This window comes from Ranitomeya imitator, chromosome 3, assembly GCF_032444005.1.
Source record: "Ranitomeya imitator isolate aRanImi1 chromosome 3, aRanImi1.pri, whole genome shotgun sequence".
Taxonomy (NCBI): domain Eukaryota; kingdom Metazoa; phylum Chordata; class Amphibia; order Anura; family Dendrobatidae; genus Ranitomeya; species Ranitomeya imitator.
In genome coordinates, this window is record NC_091284.1 from 604604599 (window position 1) to 604625259 (window position 20661).

The window sequence follows — 20661 nt, forward strand, 5'->3', positions numbered from 1 at the left end:
TATGGGCCCAAAGAATAAAGTGGGCTAAATGCAGTTCAAAATTGGTAACAGGACTAACCAGGGGGCATTGGTTTGTTCAGTGGAGGACAACTGGAATGAGAGGCTGACACAGAGTAGGCCCAAATCAGTAAGTAGTCTAAATGCAGTTCAAAATTGGCAACAGTAGTAAACAGGCGGCACAGCTTTGTTCACTGGAGGAGAACAGCAAGGAGCGGCAGACACCGATAGAAGGCCCCAACCCAACTAGTAGGCCCACTGCATTTTTTAAAATTCCGATAGTCTGAAAACCAGATAATTGTAGGTCATTTTTTGTAAAGAGGACAGCTGTATTGAGTGGCGCAGCCAGACACTACAAGTAGGCCTTAAACCACAAAGTTGGCTCGACGCAGGTTTAAAAAAAGTTACATGGGTACACGGTTTGCATTGGTGTGCTCAGTGGAGGACAATTGGAAGGAGGGACCGCAGAAAGACTTTGTAGGTGTAAAATTACAAAATAAGCTCTATGCAGCTTCGATTATATGGCAAACCTGGAGAACACCTTGGAGCGGCAGACACTGTCTCTACGACCCAGACCCAACTTGTAGGCCTAATGCAGTGTTGTTTTCAACAACTACTAAACGAGAGCTAGAAGCTCGAAGCTATGGAGAGGAAACCTGGGGAACACCTTGGAGTGGAAGACACCGTCTCTACAACCCAGACCCAACTTGTAGGCTTAATGCAGTGTTGTTTTCTACAACTACTAAACGAGAGCTTTAAGATTGAAGCTATGGAGAGGAAACCTGGGGAACACCTTGGAGTGGAAGACACCGTCTCTACAACCCAGACCCAACTTGTAGGCCTAATGCAGTGTTGTTTTCAACAACTACTAAACGAGAGCTAGAAGCTCGAAGCTATGGAGAGGAAACCTGGGGAACACCTTGGAGCGGCAGACACCGTTATTAGGTCCTACCGAAGTAGTAGTAGTAGCCCCAATGCAGTTTTCAAATTCCTATAGGCTGAAAACCAGACTATTGACGCTCAGTTTTTTTAAAAGGAGGACGGCTGTATTGAGTGGCGCAGACAGACACAGGTAGTAGGCCTTAAACACAAAATTTGGCTCAATGCAGTTTAAAAAAGGTTACAGGGGTACACAGGCAGCATTGGTCTCTTCAGTGGAGGACAATTTCAATTATGGACCGCAGACAGAGTTTGTACGCCTACTATTAAAAAAAGGATGCTCTATGCAATTTAAAATAGGTTCCAGGGATACACGGGCAGCAGTGGTCTGGTCAGTGGAGGACTAGTGGAAGGAGGGACCGCAGACAGGCATAGTAGGCCTAACATAACAAAATTAGGCTGTAGGCACTTTCAAATAGGTTCCAGGGGTACACGGGCAGCAGTGGTCTGGTCAGTGAAGGACTAGTGGAAGGAGGGACCGCAGACAGGCATAGTAGGCCTAACATAACAAAATTAGGCTGTAGGCACTTTAAAATAGGTTCCAGGGGTACACGGGCAGCAGTGGTCTCGTCAGTGGAGGACTATTGGAAGGAGGGACCGCAGACAGGCATAGTAGGCCTAACATAACAAAATTAGGCTGTAGGCACTTTCAAATAGGTTCCAGGGGTACACGGGCAGCAGTGGTCTGGTCAGTGGAGGACAAGTGGAAGGAGGGACCGCAGACAGGCTTAGTAGGCCTAACATAACAAAAGTGGGCTGTACACACTTGGAATTCTCTTGCAGGGGTACACAGGCAGCATTGGTGTTGTCAACGGAGGCCGACTGTAATGAGTGTCTGACAGTTAGTACTCACAAAAAATAAATAGATGTTAATGTCTCGCAATACAACAAAACCAAAACACAAAAGGGTGGAATAATAAGGTACAGTGGTGGGCTCCTCTGCTGAGTTTCATACCTAGTAATTTGGCGCTAAGTATTTACTGGTGTAAATATAGGACACTGCCCCTGACTATTTTAATTACCATCATACATGTCAACACATTGGTATTGTCAGTGCCAGGCATTGAAAGATGTCAGCGCATAGACTAAATATTGGTGGAACTGTGAGAGATAATTTTGCAAGTGGTAGAGCACTGTTTGAGCTGGGGGGGAACTCTCTTGTGGCCGGCGGTACAGGCCCAGGGCCCCTCATGTTACAACGGTGTGTCTGACATTGGGTGCGCACCACCACCGCTAGAGACACTTTATTGTACTATGAGGGACCCAGTGGCAGTGCCGTCGACCAAAAGCGTGCACACCCACCTCTTCAGACAAACGGCACTCTCACGGGTGCTTCCGCCAAGAGGTGTAAACATGTATGCTGGACAAACAGCTGCTGCAAATTACGAGATTGGAAAACTCAGTCAGAGCAGTCCAGAAGCAAGACCTTTTCATAGGAAAGCTAGGTGTCAGCCGGGCAAGGTGGGGCAAAAGAATTCGAAATCCAGTTGTGGTTCATTTTAATGAAGGTTAGATCATCAACATTTTGGGTAGCCAGACGAGTCCTTTTTTCGGTTAATATTGAACCTGCAGCACTGAATACTCTTTCTGATAGGACACTAGCTGCTGGGCAAGCAAGCTCCTGCAATGCATATTCTGCCAATTCTGGCCAGGTGTCTAATTTGGATGCCCAGGAATCAAATGGGAATGACGGTTGAGGGAGAACGTCGATAAGGGATGAAAAATAGTTAGTAACCATACTGGACAAATGTTGTCTCCTGTCACTTTGAATTGATGCTGCAGTACCTGTCCTGTCTGCGGTCATAGCAAAATCACTCCACAACCTGGTCAGAAAACCTCTCTGTCCAACGCCACTTCTGATTTGTGCACCTCTAACACCTCTGGCCTGCTGCCCCCTGCAGCTCGTGTGATAACGATCACTGGTGCTGTGTGCTGGGAATGCCTGAATCAAACGGTCAACAAGAGTTGATTGTTTGGTTGCTAATATTTGTTCCAGGTTTTCATGTGGCATAATATTTTGCAATTTGCCTTTATAGCGAGGATCAAGGAGGCAGGCCAACCAGTAATCGTCATCGGCCATCATTTTACAAATACGTGTGTCCCTTTTGAGGATACGTAAGGCATAATCCGCCATGTGGGCCAAAGTTCCAGTTGTCAAATCTGCGGTTGTGCTGGGTTGAGGGGCAGTTTCAGGCACATCTAAGTCACTTGTCTCCCTAAAAAAACCTGAACCCGGCCTTGCAACGCCACCAGTTGCTATTGGCCCCGGAGAAGCTTCCTCATTACAAAAATAATCATCCCCATCATCCTCCTCGTCCTCCTCGTCCTCCTGTTCGCCTGCTACCTCGTCCTGTACACTGCCCTGACCAGACAATGGCTGACTGTCATTAAGGCTTTCCTTTTCCTTCGCTGCAGACGCCTGCTCCTTTATGTGCGTCAAACTTTGCATCAGCAGACGCATTAGGGGGATGCTCATGCTTATTATGGCATTGTCTGCACTAACCAGCCGTGTGCATTCCTCAAAACACTGAAGAACTTGACACATGTCTTGTATCTTCGACCACTGCACACCTGACAACTCCATGTCTGCCATCCTACTGCCTGCCCGTGTATGTGTATCCTCGTGGCTACGAGGTACACATAAATATGGCCATTTTTATGCGCTAAAAGCTCTCATTTTTCATATTTCTAGTGCAGTAATGCAGTTCAAATTTCGTGTTTTCAAGTTTGCATGTTTTGGCGCTGCAGTGTGCTGCCCTTTTTACTTAACTATATACGAGTTGGCGACTCTGGGTTCAGCACCTGTTCACACTCAGTCTATGTTTGGATGTGCAGGTCAGGTTTTTGAAATGTATTCTCTAGCCTTCTGATCGTGCACTCCCGCCTCCTAGCCACAGGTGTTTTAATTATAGTAGGTCTAATACCCCTCCACAGAGAGAGAGAATTTGAGTCCAAGAAGAGGTTTCACATGTACCCATTCAGATGGAGACGTTTATTCTCAGCGAGGTATGTCAAGCGTAGGACCTCGTATAAAAGAGATGCCGTAAAGTGGCTACGAGGTACACCTAAATATGGCCATTTTTATGCGCTAAAAGCTCTCATTTTTCATATTTCTAGTGCAGTAATGCAGTTCAAATTTCGTGTTTTCAAGTTTGCATGTTTTGGCGCTGCAGTGTGCTGCCCTTTTTACTTAACTATATACGAGTTGGCGACTCTGGGTTCAGCACCTGTTCACACTCAGTCTATGTTTGGATGTGCAGGTCAGGTTTTTGAAATGTATCCTCCCACAAATACATAACAGCACGCCTCTGTTCGCACAGTCTCTGAAGCATGTGCAGTGCTGAGTTCCACCTTGTTGCAACGTCGATGATTAGGCGATGCTGGGGAAGGTTCAAAGAACGCTAATAGGTCTGCATATGGCTGGAGTGTACGGGCGAACTGCGGATATGCCAGCAAAGTTTGCGCACTTTGAGGAGCAGGTCGGATAACCCCGGATAACTTTTCAGGAAGCACTGCACCACCAGGTTTAAGGTGTGAGCCAGGCAAGGAATGTGTTTCAGTTGGGAAAGGGAGATGGCAGCCATGAAATTCCTTCCGTTATCACTCACTACCTTGCCTGCCTCAAGATCTACAGTGCCCAGCCACGACTGCGTTTCTTTATGCAAGAACTCGGACAGAACTTCCGCGGTGTGTCTGTTGTCGCCCAAACACTTCATAGCCAATTCAGCCTGCTGACGCTTGGCAGTAGCTGCCCCATAATGGGACACCTGGTGTGCAACAGTGGCAGCTGCGGATGGAGTGGTTGTGCGACTGCGGTCTGTGGACGAGCTCTCGCTTCTGCAGGAGGACGAGGAGGAGGAGGGGGTGCGAACGGCTACAGCCAACTGTTTCCTAGACCGTGGGCTAGGCAGAACTGTCCCAAAATTGCTGTCCCCTGTGGACCCTGCATCCACCACATTCACCCAGTGTGCCGTGATGGACACGTAACGTCCCTGGCCATGCCTACTGGTCCATGCATCTGTTGTCAGGTGCACCTTTGTACTCACAGACTGCCTGAGTGCATGGACGATGCGCTCTTTAACATGAAGGTGGAGGGCTGGGATGGCTTTTCTCGAAAAGAAGTGTCGACTGGGTAGCTCGTAGCGTGGTACAGCGTAGTCCATCAGGGCTTTGAAAGCTTCGCTTTCAACTAACCTGTAGGGCATCATCTCTAACGAGATTAGTCTAGCTATGTGGTCGTTCAAACCCTGTGTACGCGGATGCGAGGCTAAGTACTTCCTTTTTCTAACGAGAGTCTCATGTAGGGTGAGCTGGACTGGAGAGCTGGAGATCGCGGAACTAGCGGGGGTGCCGGTTGACATGGCAGACAGAGACGGTTGGAGACGGTATTGTTGCCGCCGGTGCCCTAGATGCAGTGTTTCCTACTACGAAACTGGTGATTCCCTGACCCTGACTGCTTTGGCCTGGCAATAAAACCTGCACAGATACTGCAGGTGGTGCGGAAAATGGTGGCCTTACAGTGATGGAAGGGATGTTGCGTTGCTGACTAGCTTCATTGGCCGAGGGTGCTACAACCTTAAAGGACGTTTGGTAGTTAGTCCAGGCTTGCAAATGCATGGTGGTTAAATGTATATGCATGCAACTTGTATTTAGACTTTTCAGATTCTGACCTCTGCTTAAGGTAGTTGAACATTTTTGACAGATGACTTTGCGCTGATCAATTGGATGTTGTTTAAAAAAATGCCAGACTGCACTCTCTCTAGCATCGGATACCTTTTCAGGCATTGCAGACTGAGCTTTAACCGGATGGCCACGCTGTCCTCCAACAGGTTTTGGCTTTGCCACGCGTTTTGGGCCAGATACGGGCCCGGCAGATGGAACCTGTTGCGATGTTGATGCCTGCTGCGGCCCCTCCTCCTCCGCTTCAGAACTACTGCCGCCTGCACCCTGTTCCCCCAATGGGTGCCAATCGGGGTCAACAACTGGGTCATCTATGACCTCCTCTTCTATCTCGTGTGCAACTTCGTCTGTGTCACCGTGTAAGTCGGTGGTATAGCGTTCGTGACGGGGCACCATAGTCTCATCAGGGTCTGATTCTGGATCAGTACACTGCGAGGGCAATGTTGTGGTCTGAGTCAAAGGAACAGCATAGTAATCTGGCTGTGGCTGTGCATCAGTGCACTCCATGTCAGATTCAACTTGTAATGGGCATGGCCTGTTAACTGTTTCACTTTCTAACCCAGGGATGGTATGTGTAAAGAGCTCCATGGAGTAACCCGTTGTGTCGCCTGACCCATCCTTCTCTGTTGTTTTTGCTGAAGAGGACAAGGAAGCGACTTGTCCCTGACCGTGAACATCCACTAATGACGTGCTGCTTTTACATTTACCAGTTTCAGAAGAGGAAGCAAAAGAGCTAGAGGCTGAGTCAGCAAGGTAAGCCAAAACTTGCTCTTGCTGCTCCAACTTTAAAAGCGGTTTTCCTACTCCCAGAAAAGGGAGCGTTCAAGGCCTTGTGTAGCCAGACGACGAACCTGGCTCCACAGCTCAAGACTTAGGTGCTATATTGTTTTTCCCACGACCACCTGATGCTCCACCACCACTACCATCATTACCAGCTGGCAATGAACGTCCACGGCCACGACCTCTTCCACCAGACTTCCTCATTGTTTTAAAAACATAACCAAAGTAACAGTATTTGTTACTGTAAAACAACTTACAAGGTGAACTCATACTTCTGTAGGATTTAGATATCCCTTTATAGGTGGGTGAGACTGCAAGGAAAATCAGGCACAATGTTACACTCGGTTTTCTGTGGCACCAAATGAGAGAGATGCCACACACGCAGGACTGTCACTCAAGCACAAATGCCAATATTAATCTCCCACTGTTTATTTTTTTTTTCAGGGAGAATTTAAAAACAAAAAAAACAAACAAAAAAAAACAGACACTAGGCTTTCTGTGGCCCACTATTTGAGAGAGATGGCACACAGGACTGGCACACAAGCACAAAGGCCAATATTAATCTCTAACTGTTTATTTTTTTTTTAGGGAGAATTTAAAAACCAAAAACAGACACTAGGCTTTCTGTGGCCCACTATTTGAGAGAGATGGCACACAGGACTGGCACTCTAGCACAAATGCCAAGATTAATCTCCCACTATTGATTTTTTTTCAGGGAGAATAAAAAAAAAACAAAAAAAACAGGGACTGTCCTACAATTACTATCTCCCTGCAGTAATCTCAGCCAGGTATGGCCGGCAGCAATAACAAGGAGTGGACTGCTGCACAAATTAAATCAAAAGTGTGGACAAACAAAAAAGATAGCTGTGCAGAAAGGAAGGAACAACAGGATTTGTGCTTTGAAAAAAGCAGTTGGTTTGCACAGCGGCGTACACACAGCAATGCAGCTATCAGGGAGCCTTCTAGGGCAGCCCAATGAGCTACAGCGCTGAGGAAAAAAAAATGTAGCTTCCACTGTCCCTGCAAACAAAAGGTGGTGTTGGACAGTGTAAATCGCTACAGCACAGGCGGTTTGGGGGTTAATGTACCCTGCCTAACGCTATCCCTGCTTCTGACGAAGCGGCAGCAACCTCTCCATATGCTCAGATCAGCAGCAGTAAGATGGCGGTCGGCGGGAACGCCTCTTTATAGCCCCTGTGACGCCGCAGACAGCAAGCCAATCACTGCAATGCCCTTCTGTAAGATGGTGGGGACCAGGACCTATGTCATCATGCTGCCCACACTCTGCGTCCACCTTCATTGGCTGAGAAATGGCGCTTTTCGCGTCATTGAAACGCGACTTTGGCGCGAAAGTCGCGTACCGCATGGCCGAGCCCACACAGGGATCGGGTCGGGTTTCATGAAACCCGACTGTGCCAAAAGTCAGCGAGTTTTGAAAATGACCGATCCGTTTCGCTCAACCCTATTAAGGACAGACCATCTAATGCTCAGCGAAATTTAAAAAAAAAAACCAAGAGTTGCAGCTCAGTCTCTAAAGGCCTCAGGTAATATGTAAAATGTTCACACATTCATCATGACAGTACAACTATACAGCAGACAAAGGACAGCAATGTTTACCTGCCCAGGTCTCCAAACAAATGCACTATCAGGGTTCAGCAAACCCATGTAGTAAAGATGGTGGCAGCACAGGAGCAAAATACTGATGAGAAAACCACTCACAGCCTACCAATACATGGAGGGGGAGATTGCTTAATATATGATTGCACAAAAGAGTCTTGTATAAGACACTGTTCACATACAGGTAAAGCACAGTATCTGGTTTACAGCCTATTAGTGACACCCATGCTATTAGATCAGGCGGGCTGTGTGAACAGACACCCCAGTTTACAAGACCAAAAATTATGGGCCTGGCTGCACCCTGAATTAAAGTGCAGAAAATGCATTAAAAAATATATGAGGTACTGGTCGATATTTTGGCCAAGATATGCAAGCTCGCAACCTGCGCTAAGGGTCCTCGTGCTTGCGAGTCCTAACACTTAACTGAACAACAAAGCCACAAAAAAAGGACTAAAAATTCTCCAAAAACTCAATGTTTGGAGGATTTTTAGTCGTCTTTTTGTGGCTTTGCTGTTCAGCACAGTGCAATTATACAACTACTGAAGTCTTGTTTTTTAGGCTTTTTCTTAAAAGAACTTGACAGCATGGCAAGGTTGCCGAGTTGCATATGAACAAACAATAAGACTTCTATTTATGTATTTATTTATTTTACTCACTAATATCACACTATTAATTCCACAGCGCTTTAGAGACATTATCATCACTGTCCCCATTGGGGCTCACAATCTAAATTCTGGAGGAAACCCATGCAAACACAGGGAGAGCATACAAACTCCTTGCAGATGTTGTCCTTGGTGAGATTTTTACCCAGGACTCCAGCACTGCAATGCTAGCCACTGAGACAGTGTCCTTTTCTACTGATGAGACCAGAATGGAAATGTTTGGTTATAATGCACGCTATAGCTAAGCTGAAAATGGGACATGCAAAAAGACAATCATCCCAAGCACACCAGCAAATCATCAGAATGACTGAAAAAGAAAAGAACTAAGATATTGGAAAGGCCCAGTCAAAGTTCAGACCAGAACCTACTTGAAATGCTGTGGTGGGACTGTACAAAAACTAATGACTAATGTCTATGAACCTTAATGAACTTAAGTATTGTCGTAAAGAACAGTGGGCCAAAATTGCTGCATAACAATGTCAGATACTGATATAGGCGGGCAAAATACATTTGCTTCAAAAAATGTTCTTAATAATAACAACAACAATAATTGCTGCTAAAAATGGTTCTACAAGCTACTGATTCATGGGGTGCACTGCATTTTTCACACACCGCTTCTGAATTTAGTTTTCGTTGAATAAATAATGACTCGGTGTAAATTGTCATATGCTACTATTCATCTGATGAGGGTGCTGAGATTGGGAAAAACAATAGAGTTCAAATAGGGTCTTAACTGATAAGTGGTTTATAAGAAGTGAATCCACTCACCTGGTGGGATTGTACCTACGCAACATGTAATGCACATAGATCAGCTGCTGCAGGGCCCGGGTCCAGAAAGGATCAAGTAAGAAACTGGAAACCGGGTGTTTTCCAAATATAAATTCTGTATAAAGTAAAAATTATTTTAATGAAATACAATTGTCAAGTGGCACCACCCGTTCTCTATTATTCATCTGATATTGTATTTAATTTTAAGACTTTTTAGAGACCAGATGTTTTTTCATTATATCCTGATAAGTAAAACCAAAGAGTAAAATTCAAAAACAGAAATTCAAAAAGGGTATACTTTTTTTCTCATGACTGTATGCTATGTTTTTTGATATTATCAAGCATGACACATACCGTACTTATTGCTATTAGTATGTTGGTTGCTCAATTTGTTGACTTTGTTTTTGCCCTCTTATCTTTGTAAATTTTAGAGTATTGGAAGGTAAATGTTATTATACTTTTGTTTTTTATATATATTTATTATTTCATATGTATGTGATTTTTTTTGTATATAAATAACAGAAAAACTGACTGAAACAGCAAGAACTAGCCTGAACAGGTGCATACCCAAAAAAATCTCGTATATCAAAATACGAAAATGGTTGCACTCATTTGTGTTAAAGCATGTCAATTTGAAATACCTGAAGTGGGAATAGCAGAATGGCTTTTGAAATGTAGGAACATTACACATGACATGAGACGTTTAGCACAAAATTTGGACAAGTAGTGTGAGCTCATCCACCATCGTCAAGGTAATCTCGTGAATCTGATGGGTCCCTGACCTAATTGCCCAGTGTGAACACTTACCTATGGCTAATATCTGAATGCATGGGTGAAAATAAACACCTCTCTCTCTACATTTATGGGTTGGTCGGAAGCTGATGTGATTAGATGTAATTAATATCAACACATGGTGAAGGGAGGAGTGCTCAGTCAGAAAGCTTAGAATTAGTGAGGAGCGAGTGTACTCGTTGCTCGGATTTTCCCGAGCACGCTCGGGTGACCTCCGAATATTTGTTATTGCTCAGAGATATAGTTTTCATCGCCTCAGTTGCATGATTTACAGCTTTCAGATACACTGAATACATGTGAGGAATGCCTGTTTGTTAGGGAATTCCCACATGTATTCAGTTTATCTGGAAGCCGTAAATCATGCAACTGAGGTGATGAAAACCATATCTCGGAGCAATAAAAAATACTCGGAGGTCACCCGAGCGTGCTCGGGAAAATCCGAGCAACGAGTATATTCGCTCATCACTACTTAGCATATAAATAACAGAAAACTGACTGAAACATCGAAAACTAGTCTAGGCTTTAAGAAGAGAGGTGTTTATTTTCACCCATGCATTCAGATATTAGCCGTAGGTAAGTGTTCACACTGGGCAGGTAGGTCAGGGACAAAAAAGATTTGGCTATTCCCATTTCATGCATTTCACATTGAAATGCTTTAACACAATTGAGTGCAACCATTTTCGTATTTTGATATATTTTTTTGTATATACCTAATCTATGTATTTAAGTAAGGCGGCTATGACATTCACTTGGCTACAGAATGCGACAACATATAGTGTAACCACTAACCAGGAATTTGACACATTACTATAAAATTACATTTTCTTTGTTCTTGGATTTTTCACAAAAGAAGCAAAAGTTGCTAAGTTTACATGTTTTTTTCCTTAAACACAAATAAACCAATATTATACAATATTATAGTGTGCAATCTCTAAGATTTATTGATGACCACTGGAAATATTCTATCTATCTATCTATCTATCATTTCTTGCTCTACATTTGTCTAATTCTTCATCTAAGTAATAACTGATTAGCCACTGTATTACTATGTAGCTTATGCAATTACATTTATGAGATAACAATGAATAATTATGAGGCTACTATGTTTATTGTACTAATGATTTCCTGTGACACAGATCTGTATTAGCTAAAAGAGATTCATTAGTTTGCTTTTTTTTTTATCCCGGCAGCTTTTTATTATGTCTTTGTGCCTTTCTAGACTTCCTTCTTTTAGATAAAAACATGCATATCAGCTTTGCAGTTTGATTGCCTTATGGGCATAAAGCTTTGCATATTTACTGCCCATGAATCATACCAGTATGTGAAATCGAGTGAAGATTCAATTTTTTCCTGCTAGATGCACCTCTACCCGTTTAATTAAAATATGTATTATTAATAAAACTATATTTAAGTCATATTTTTCATAGATATGACTGAAACATTAAGTGCAAATTGTTTCATACATTCATAGTAATTTGCTCTTAATGTTTTGAGCCTTATTCACGGTAACGCTACCAGCAACACTGTGCCAAATAAGCTGGAAGCCTGGTGTGGATTATGAGGTAGGGCAGGTGTGGGCCCCTCGCTCTGTATAGGTGTCGTAAAAAGCTTCAAAGCAAAAATATATGGATAAAATGGCAGTTTTCACTGCAGTCATTAATACGCGCTAACATCCACAATTCTTACCTACATCCTGCTTTATATGAAATGCACATTCATGCTTCAGAATGGCATTACTTGGTATTTGCCTTATGGCATTAAACATAGTTTAGATCTTCTGTGGCAATAATCAGTTTTTGGGTTGGTGATTTCAGCATTTCCAAAGTTAACTCTCTTCGATGGAGTAGAAAACTTTGGGTCACATATCATACAATTGTTTTAATTGTAATGGCATTGTAATGACCATGAATGTTCACAGGGTCATAGGGTGTTGGATCACAGGGTATGTGTTGCAACTTAAACATTTATCAGATTTTCCTACAAAGAATGTTGACACCTGCCTCTCCGGGCGATGTGGAAAGGCTGTAGTAGAAGAACCTTAGTAATGAAAACTGATCTGAACATTTAATTATAAATAATACATATTCTTCTCATTATTTACATAATCACTCACAAAGCTGCAAATGGAAAAAGAGAAACCTCTAGGCAAGGGTGCCATGTCATGCCTCGCACAGGTTTCTCAGAATACCTAAAAATAAAATCAAATAATTACTACTCATCCTCTGTTTCCCCTCACATCTCATTCCACATCTTACCTGCTGCTCACTAGTGGTCTGTACTTTTCTGTACTTTTTGGTCCCATCTTTGAGACACCAGAAATTGCCCACCTGTCAGTGATTGCTTCCCAAATCCGGCATGTTGAGAGCAGGAGAAGTAGGTGCCGACAAGTAGGGAACATGTGAGTGCAGGCATTGTTGAGGATGAGTATTGATTCTTTTATTTTGTAACATATTATTTAGGTATTCAAAAGGTATTTCAGCAATGATCTATATTCTCTGCACAGTGCCTTTACTACCATACAAATACTGCAACAGTTTTTGATAAATTTTCAACATTTCTGAAGAATGTGTCTGAAAAGATGAAATTTCTTTTGTCAGTGTTTAGTTATTGGTCAATGTTCTTCAGTAGACATATGCTGCGTGGTGGAATATGACACACACTACACTGCAACTTCATGTTACCATACTGCTTAGTATTTTATCACTAGTAAACGTATCTGGATACATCCACAAGAGCAGTGTTCCCCTAACCTTTCTTACCTTGAAAGCCACAACCAGCTCTGACATATGGCTGCGATCTACAGTCCACATTTCACACAGTGAAAGATAATTCTACTATGTAAAAAATCGCAATGAGTCTTTTACAAAGCGCTGAAGGAATAGTTACATAGTTACATAGTTACATAGTTATTAAGGTTGAAGGAAGACTATAAGTCCATCTAGTTCAACCCATAGCCTAACCTAACATGCCCTAACATGTTGATCCAGAGGAAGGCAAAAAAAACCCATGTGGCAAAGAGTAAGCTCCACACTGGGGAAAAAAATTCCTTCCCGACTCCACATACGGCAATCAGACTAGTTCCATGGATCAACGCCCTATCAAGGAATCTAGTGTATATAACCTGTAACATTATACTTTTCCAGAAAGGTATCCAGTCCCCTCTTAAATTTAAGTAATAAATCACTCATTACAACATCATATGGCAGAGAGTTCCATAGTCTCACTGCTCTTACAGTAAAGAATCCACGTCTGTTATTATGCTTAAACCTTTTTTCCTCCAAACGCAGAGGATGCCCCCTAGTCCCGGTTTCAGGTCTATGATTAAAAAGATCATCAGAAAGGTCCTTGTACTGTCCCCTCATATATTTATACATTAACATAAGATCACCCCTTAGTCTTCGTTTTTCCAAACTAAATAGCCCCAAGTGTAATAACCTATCTTGGTATTGCAGACCCCCCAGTCCTCTAATAACCTTGGTCGCTCTTCTCTGCACCCGCTCTAGTTCAGCTATGTCTTTCTTATACACCGGAGACCAGAACTGTGCACAGTATTCTAAGTGAATGTTGGCTTACTGACACAAAAAGGACTAAAAATCCTCAAAATTTATACAAAAATCACTGAAAAGAAGGCAGCGATGCTTACCTGCCCAGGCCTGAAAGCAAATGCACTATCAGGGTGCAGCAGACCCAACTAATTAAGGCAGAAACACAAGTGCAATACCAGTGCACAAAAAATCAGGCGGGCTGCCCTGTGCCTCCCAAATGTATCCTGTGTGAACAGAGGCTACAAGTACAGAGCCATATGGGCCCAACTGCACCCTGAAAAATAGATAAAGTGCACAAAAAACATATCAAAATATGCAAGGTATTGGTTATATTATGGCCACAATACTTCAGGCCCTTAATACTTCAGGCCCTGAATCAGCAAAACAACCCCATTTCATCACACTATCACCACCATATTTAATTGTTGGCATGATGTTCCTTTTTTGAAATGCTACTTCTATGCCAGATGTAATGGGAAATACACCTTCCAAAACTTTCAACTTTTGTCTCGTCCACAGAGTATTCTTCCAAAAGTCTTGGGGATCATCAGATTTTTTTCTGGGAAAACTGATATGAGTTTTTATGTTCTTATTGCTCAGCAGTGGTTTTCGCCTTGGAACTCTGCTATGCAGACTATTTTTGTCCAGTCTCTTTCTTATGGTGAAGCCATAAACAATGACCTTAACTGACTTACTGAGATCTGCAATTCTTTGGATGTTGTGAGTTCGTTTGTGACCTTCTGGATGAATCATTGCTGCACTCTTGGGGTAATTTTGCCCAGCCTGCAACTCCTGTGAAGGATCTTTTTGTCTACTTGACTTTGTCAGGCAAGTCCTATCAAAGTGATTTCTTGATTGAGAGCAGGTGTGTCAGTATTCAGACCTGTTTGTGGCTAGGGAATATGAACTCAGCCTCAACTAGTGACTGGTGCCCGCCCAAGATGGGCACGGTGAAGAAAGAAGAAGCCCCGAGAAAACTCCCCCAAAACTTTGCCAGTGTTCCCATGCCTCTGCTGGATTGAAGTTGTCTCTCTCGCCTGTACTCCTTGGTTGTCCAAGGAACTGTGACCTCTGCTGCCAGCGTTTTCAGATGGGAATTTTTTTAATAATTACGCAACAATGGTATTTTGGTACTGCATCATTTTAGTACACCTGTCTGCCTCTGAAAGAAGAGATTGAAAGTTCTCCTTGTAGCGTAGGTCTAGAAGTGTCAGTGACCAGTAATGACTGTCACCCAAAATTTTGAGAGTACAAGGGTGACAGGAATGGCAGCTAAACATAAAGTTAGCCATGTGTGCCAGACTGCTAACAGACAAAACTTCTGTGTCCTTATCAAGAGGATGACTGACCATGCTCTCCTCCTCCTCCTCCCTGTCCTCAGGCCATCCATGCTGAACAGATGGTATGACAGTTGTGCTTGTAGTACTGTCTATAGCTCATGAAAGTAGCTCCTGTTCTTCCTCCTCCTCTTCTTCCTCATTGTCAACCAATCCACATTGGGATGACATGAGGCTAGGCTGTGTGTAATCACCCTGTATGGTTCCTTGCTTCATCTCATCATGCTCCTCTTTCATTCTGAGCAGAGAGCTTTTCAGAATACAGAGAAACGGGATGGTGTCACCAATTATGTCATCATCACTGCTCACCATCTTGGTGGACTCCTCAAAATTTTGTAGGATGGTACATATGTCTGACATCCATGTCCACTCCTGAGGTCTTATGTGTGGAGTCTGAACTGAATACCGACTGCCTTGTTGATGATGGTAGTCAACAACTGCCCTCTTCTGCTCACAAATCCTTTACAACATATGCAGTGTAGAGTGCAAATTCGTGGGAACATCATACACCAGTCAGTGAGTCGGAAGCTGCAAACGCTGCTGAAGCATGGCAAGGGTGGTAGAAGCTGTAGCTGACTTTCTAAAATTGGCATGCAGGTGGCATACTTTCACAAGCAGATACGGCAGCTCTGGGTAGCTTTGGAGAAACAATTGAACAATGAGGTTAAGCACATGGGCCAGCAATGGAACGTGTGTGAGCTCGCCTCAGAGCTGCCACCAGGTTCAGGCCATTGTCACACACGAACCATGCCTGGCTCTAGATTCAGTGGTGTCAGCCACAGATCTGCCTGCTCTTTTAGAGCTGTCCACAACTCTTCAGCATTGTGCGGTTTGTCACCTAAGCATATTAGTTTCAGCACAGCCTGTTGCCGCTTTGCTGAGGCAGTGCTGCAGTGCTTCCAGCTTGTGACTGATGTGGTCATTTCAGAAATGGAGGCTGAGGAGGAGGTGCAGGAGCTGTAGACTGTGGGGGCAACCCTGATTGACCTAGGGCCTTCAATCCTCGGCGTCAGGAGGACGTGTTCCATTCCAAGTCTGACTGGGTCTCGGCTTCCACTGTGTTAACCCAGTGTGCCATCAGCAAGATGTACCATCCCTGCCCACAAGTACTTGTCCATCTGTCCATGGTTAGGTGGTCTTTCCCATTAATAGCATTGTTGAGGGCACGGCTAATGTTGTTGGACACGTGCTTGTGTAATGCGGGGATGGCACACCGGGAGAAATAGTGGCGGCTGGGGACTGAGTACCTTGGGATGGCCCTCGCCATCAGGCTGCAGAAAGCTTCCATCTCCATGAGCCTAAAAGGCAACATTTCAAGTACAAGCAGCCGAGAAATGTGTAAATTTAGTACTGTCGCCTGTGGGGCGTTGGCTGCGTATTTACGCTTGTGTTCTAATGACTGGAGTATGTTTAACTAAACGCTGTGCAGGGAAAAGGACATGAATGTGCTTGATGATGGTACTAGTTGAGTGTTTGTAATGACAGGTGCAGGGCAGAAAGCATCTTCGCAGGCACCATGGACAGGGAATTGGCTTCCATGCACAACTGCGGAAGAAGCAGTGGTGTCTCCAGCAGACAGTGTTCCTGGACCCTGGGGTTCAACACAGTCATGTGCTGTGCTGCCATGTGCTTGATCATGCTGGTGGTGGTCAGGCTGGTAGTTTTACTACCCCTGCTAATGCAGGCATGGCAGGTGGTGCAAATGGCCTGTTTGGGGTTATTGGCAGAGTCTTTAAAAACAATAACCAGATTCGGGAATACCTAATACTGGCAACTTCTGTGTTGAAGTTACGAGGAACAGTTGCCCACCTTCTATCAGCGGCCACCACAATGCTACTTCCTGCCTGTTGTGGTGCTACTCCTCCCTCCCCCTATGTGATGCTGTCCTCACCCTGCATGTCCTCCTGCCAGGTTGGGTCAGTTACCTTATCATCCACCACCTCATCTTCCACTTCCACACCCTGGTCCTCCTTCTGACTTTATGGCAATTGTGTCTCATCATCGTCCACCTCTTGTGACATGTTCCCACCATCACCTTTATGTGACCGTGGCTGCTCAAATATTTGGGCATCGCTACATGTGATCTCATCTTGCCCCGCTTCAAGTGGACCGGGCGAGAGTCCTGAATCTATAAATGGAAAAGTGTACAGCTCTTTGAAGTGTCCAAGTAAAGAATCAGTTGTCTACAGGCACTCGGCATGGTGGGAGGAAGGACGATAAGGGTGAGGAATATGCGGTCCACACTCACGTCTACTCAGACTTGACCATGTGGAAGTCACGGTGGTGGTGGTGGCAGCGTGACTTGCTGCATTACCTGCTATCCAACCAGCAACCTTTTGACTCTGCTCTGGGTTCAATAGTAGTGTTCTGTGGTCCCCTAGTATTTCGGACAGGAATGTCAGGCGAGAAGATGTGGGTGTTTGTCGTGGCACAATTTCAGCTTGGCCTTGGCCTCTACATACACCATCACCATCACATCCACTTCCCTGTCCTCTGCCCTGCACCGTGCCCATTCTAAATGTACTACAATATGTTGCACGTTCACTACTGTACAGTTGGCTGAATTTGGAGTGAACTTATATGTGATCCGTGTGCAGAAAAACCACACTTTAAAATATCTGGCCTGTAGCTAATAATTTTTTTTTTCAGCAAACTGGTGTCAATAACTAGGCTAAGACACCGGAAAAACAGTTGAATGGAGGCCTCAAATGTCGCAATTTGTCACCAACAGATACAGTAGAAGAGGCGTGTGACTGAGATACCACACTGTGAAATATGTGGCCTGTATTTTTTTTTACAGCAAAATAGTGTCACTAGCTAGGGTAGCACACAGCAAAAACGGTTTCATTTAGGCCTCAAATGCCACAATTTGTAGCCCACAGAGAGATGAGGCGTGTGACTGAGATAGCCCACTTTCAAATATCTGGCCTATATTTTTATTTTTTGGGGGCTAGCAAAATGGTGTCAATAAGTAGGCTAAGACACAGCAAAAACAATTCTATGGAGGCCTGAAATGGCACAATTTTAACTGCAATGATATGTGATCTGTGTGGCGGACAAAACCCAGTGTAAAATATCTGCACTGTAGCTAAATATTTTTTTGGCAGCTAATTGTTTTTTGGTAGCAAAATGGTGTCAAGAAATTGTATAAGACTCTCCCAAACAATTTTACAATACCAAAAAAATGGCCGAATTTTATGTGCACTCAGATTTGACCACTGGGACGGGCAAACCCGTTTAAAATAGCTGGATTTTCATGTTGTGATGTTCGTCCTTTGTAGTCAAAGATGACCATGACTTCAGGGTTAGAAGAGAATTAGTAGTTATGGGTCCGTAGGTGGCTGATGAGTCCAATCCGTGCCCTCAAGGTTCTCCAACATACTTGACATAAGGAAGCAGATGTGGTCAGTACACCAGATTCTACTTGTGCCTTGCATACAGCCCGCTTTCTTTTTGCATCAAAGATTTTCCTATCTTCAACTGCATGTGCTCCTGAGGAAATCCTGCCCCGCCAACCTGGACAATCCAGGGCAAGCTCTTCCCATTCATTGGTGTTGACTTCCAGGCTTTTGAGAGACACCTTAAGGCAGTGTTTATTGTGCTTCTTCTGCCCCCCAACTGCTCGCTTTTCTTGGCACAGTTCTCCATACAGCAGTTGTTTTGGTAGTCGGCTGTCAGGCATTCTAACCACGTGTCCAGCCCACCTGGCTTGGACTTTCAGCAGGAGAGTGTAAATGCTGCAGAGCCCAGTTTGTCCCAGAATTGCCGTGTATGAGACATTGTCTTGCCACCTGATGTGGAGGAGTCTGCGGAGGCTGGATGCTGGATGTAGACTGTCCAGGTCTCGCTAGCATAGAGAAGTGCGGTGAGAACCACCGCGCAGTAGACCTTCAGCTTTGTAGTAAGGCTGAGTCCTCTTCATTCCCAGACGTTCTTACGCAGTCTCCCGAAGGCAGCACTGGTTACTTCACGGGAAAGTGTGCTGCCCAAGTAGGTGAAGTTATCAACTGCTTTGAGGTTTTGCTCCTTCACCGTGATACGTGGCTCCTTGTATAGTTTTCCTGGAATCAGTTGACACATGAATTCAGTTTTTCTAATGTTGATCTCGAGACCAAAACTGTCGCAAGCTTGCGAAAGACAGTCTATTTCATGCTGCATCTGCTGTTCCATGCTAGCGTTAAGTGCACAGTCATCAGCAAATAATAATTCACGGATAACAGTCTCATGCACTTTCGTAACCACTTTCAGGCATTTTGGGTTGAAGAGCTTGCCATCAGTCCTGTACCTAACCTGGAATCCATCTTCACAGTTGTTAAAGGCATCACTTAACATTGCAGAGAACGGCATACTGAACAGGGTTGGAGCAAGTACACAGCCTTGTTTTTTGCCGTTTGTTACTGGGAAAGCCTCAGATTCGTCTCCATCGTTCAGAACCTTCACTATCATGCCATCATGGAACTGCTGGATGACCGAGATGAACTTGCTCAGGCAGCCGAATTTTGCCATGATCTTCCACAGGCCGTCTCTACTGACTGTGTCGAAAGCCTTGGTCAAATCAGCACAAGTTACATAAAGGTCAAGGTGTTGCTCCTGGCACTTTTCCTGAAGTTAATGTGCTGAAAAGACCATATCTACTGTTCCACGTTTAGCACGGAAACCACACTGGCTTCCGGGTAATAGGCCTTGCTCAAGGTGATGTAAAAGGCGGTTGAGCAAGAGATGAGCCAATATCTTGCCTGCACTGGACAGAAGGGAGATGCCTCCATGGTTGTCACAAGATTGGTGATTACCTTTCCTCTTGTATATGTGAATTATGCTGGCATCTTTCATCTGTTGCAGAACCTGTTCCTTTTTACACATATATTGGAATAGTTTGGTCACTGTTTGCATCAGAACAGGGCCGCCAGCTTTATATTGTATACCTCAGCAAGTATAGCATCATTTCTAGGTGCTTTTCCACAAGAAAGTTGTTTTACTGCTTTCCTGACTTCATCTCCACTTGGAAGAACATCAAGCTCCTTGTTGATTTCTACCTGGGGCAGGCGAGCAACAGCCTCATCATTGATATTGGCAGGGCGATTAAGAATATTATTAAAGTGCTCAGCCCACCATTGCAGAATTTGTTTCTTTTCTGTCAGTAGCTTAGTTTCATCTGCGTTAAGCAGAGATGAAGAGCTTGATGACTGGGTTCCCTATACAGCTTTGAGCGCATCGTAGAAGCGTTTCTGGTCATGGGTATCTGCATAGCCCTGAATTTCGTCGGCCTTCTTGCTAAACCAGATATCCTGCATATCGCGTAGCTTGATTTGTACCTTTCTTTTTGTGTTGGTAATGTTGGCATATGCAACAGATTGGGACTTATTATAAGTGAAAGGAGGACTTTATACTAACCAGACAGCAGATGGCGATAGTGCGTAAAGTAATATACTTGCTGTAATGTGGGGAGGGAAGTTCTCAGTGGTTGGTTGTTTTCTTACCTTTCGGTTTTGCTTTTCTTCATGAATGTGTTGTCTTCAGTGCACGGACTGTGTGACACTGAATTGT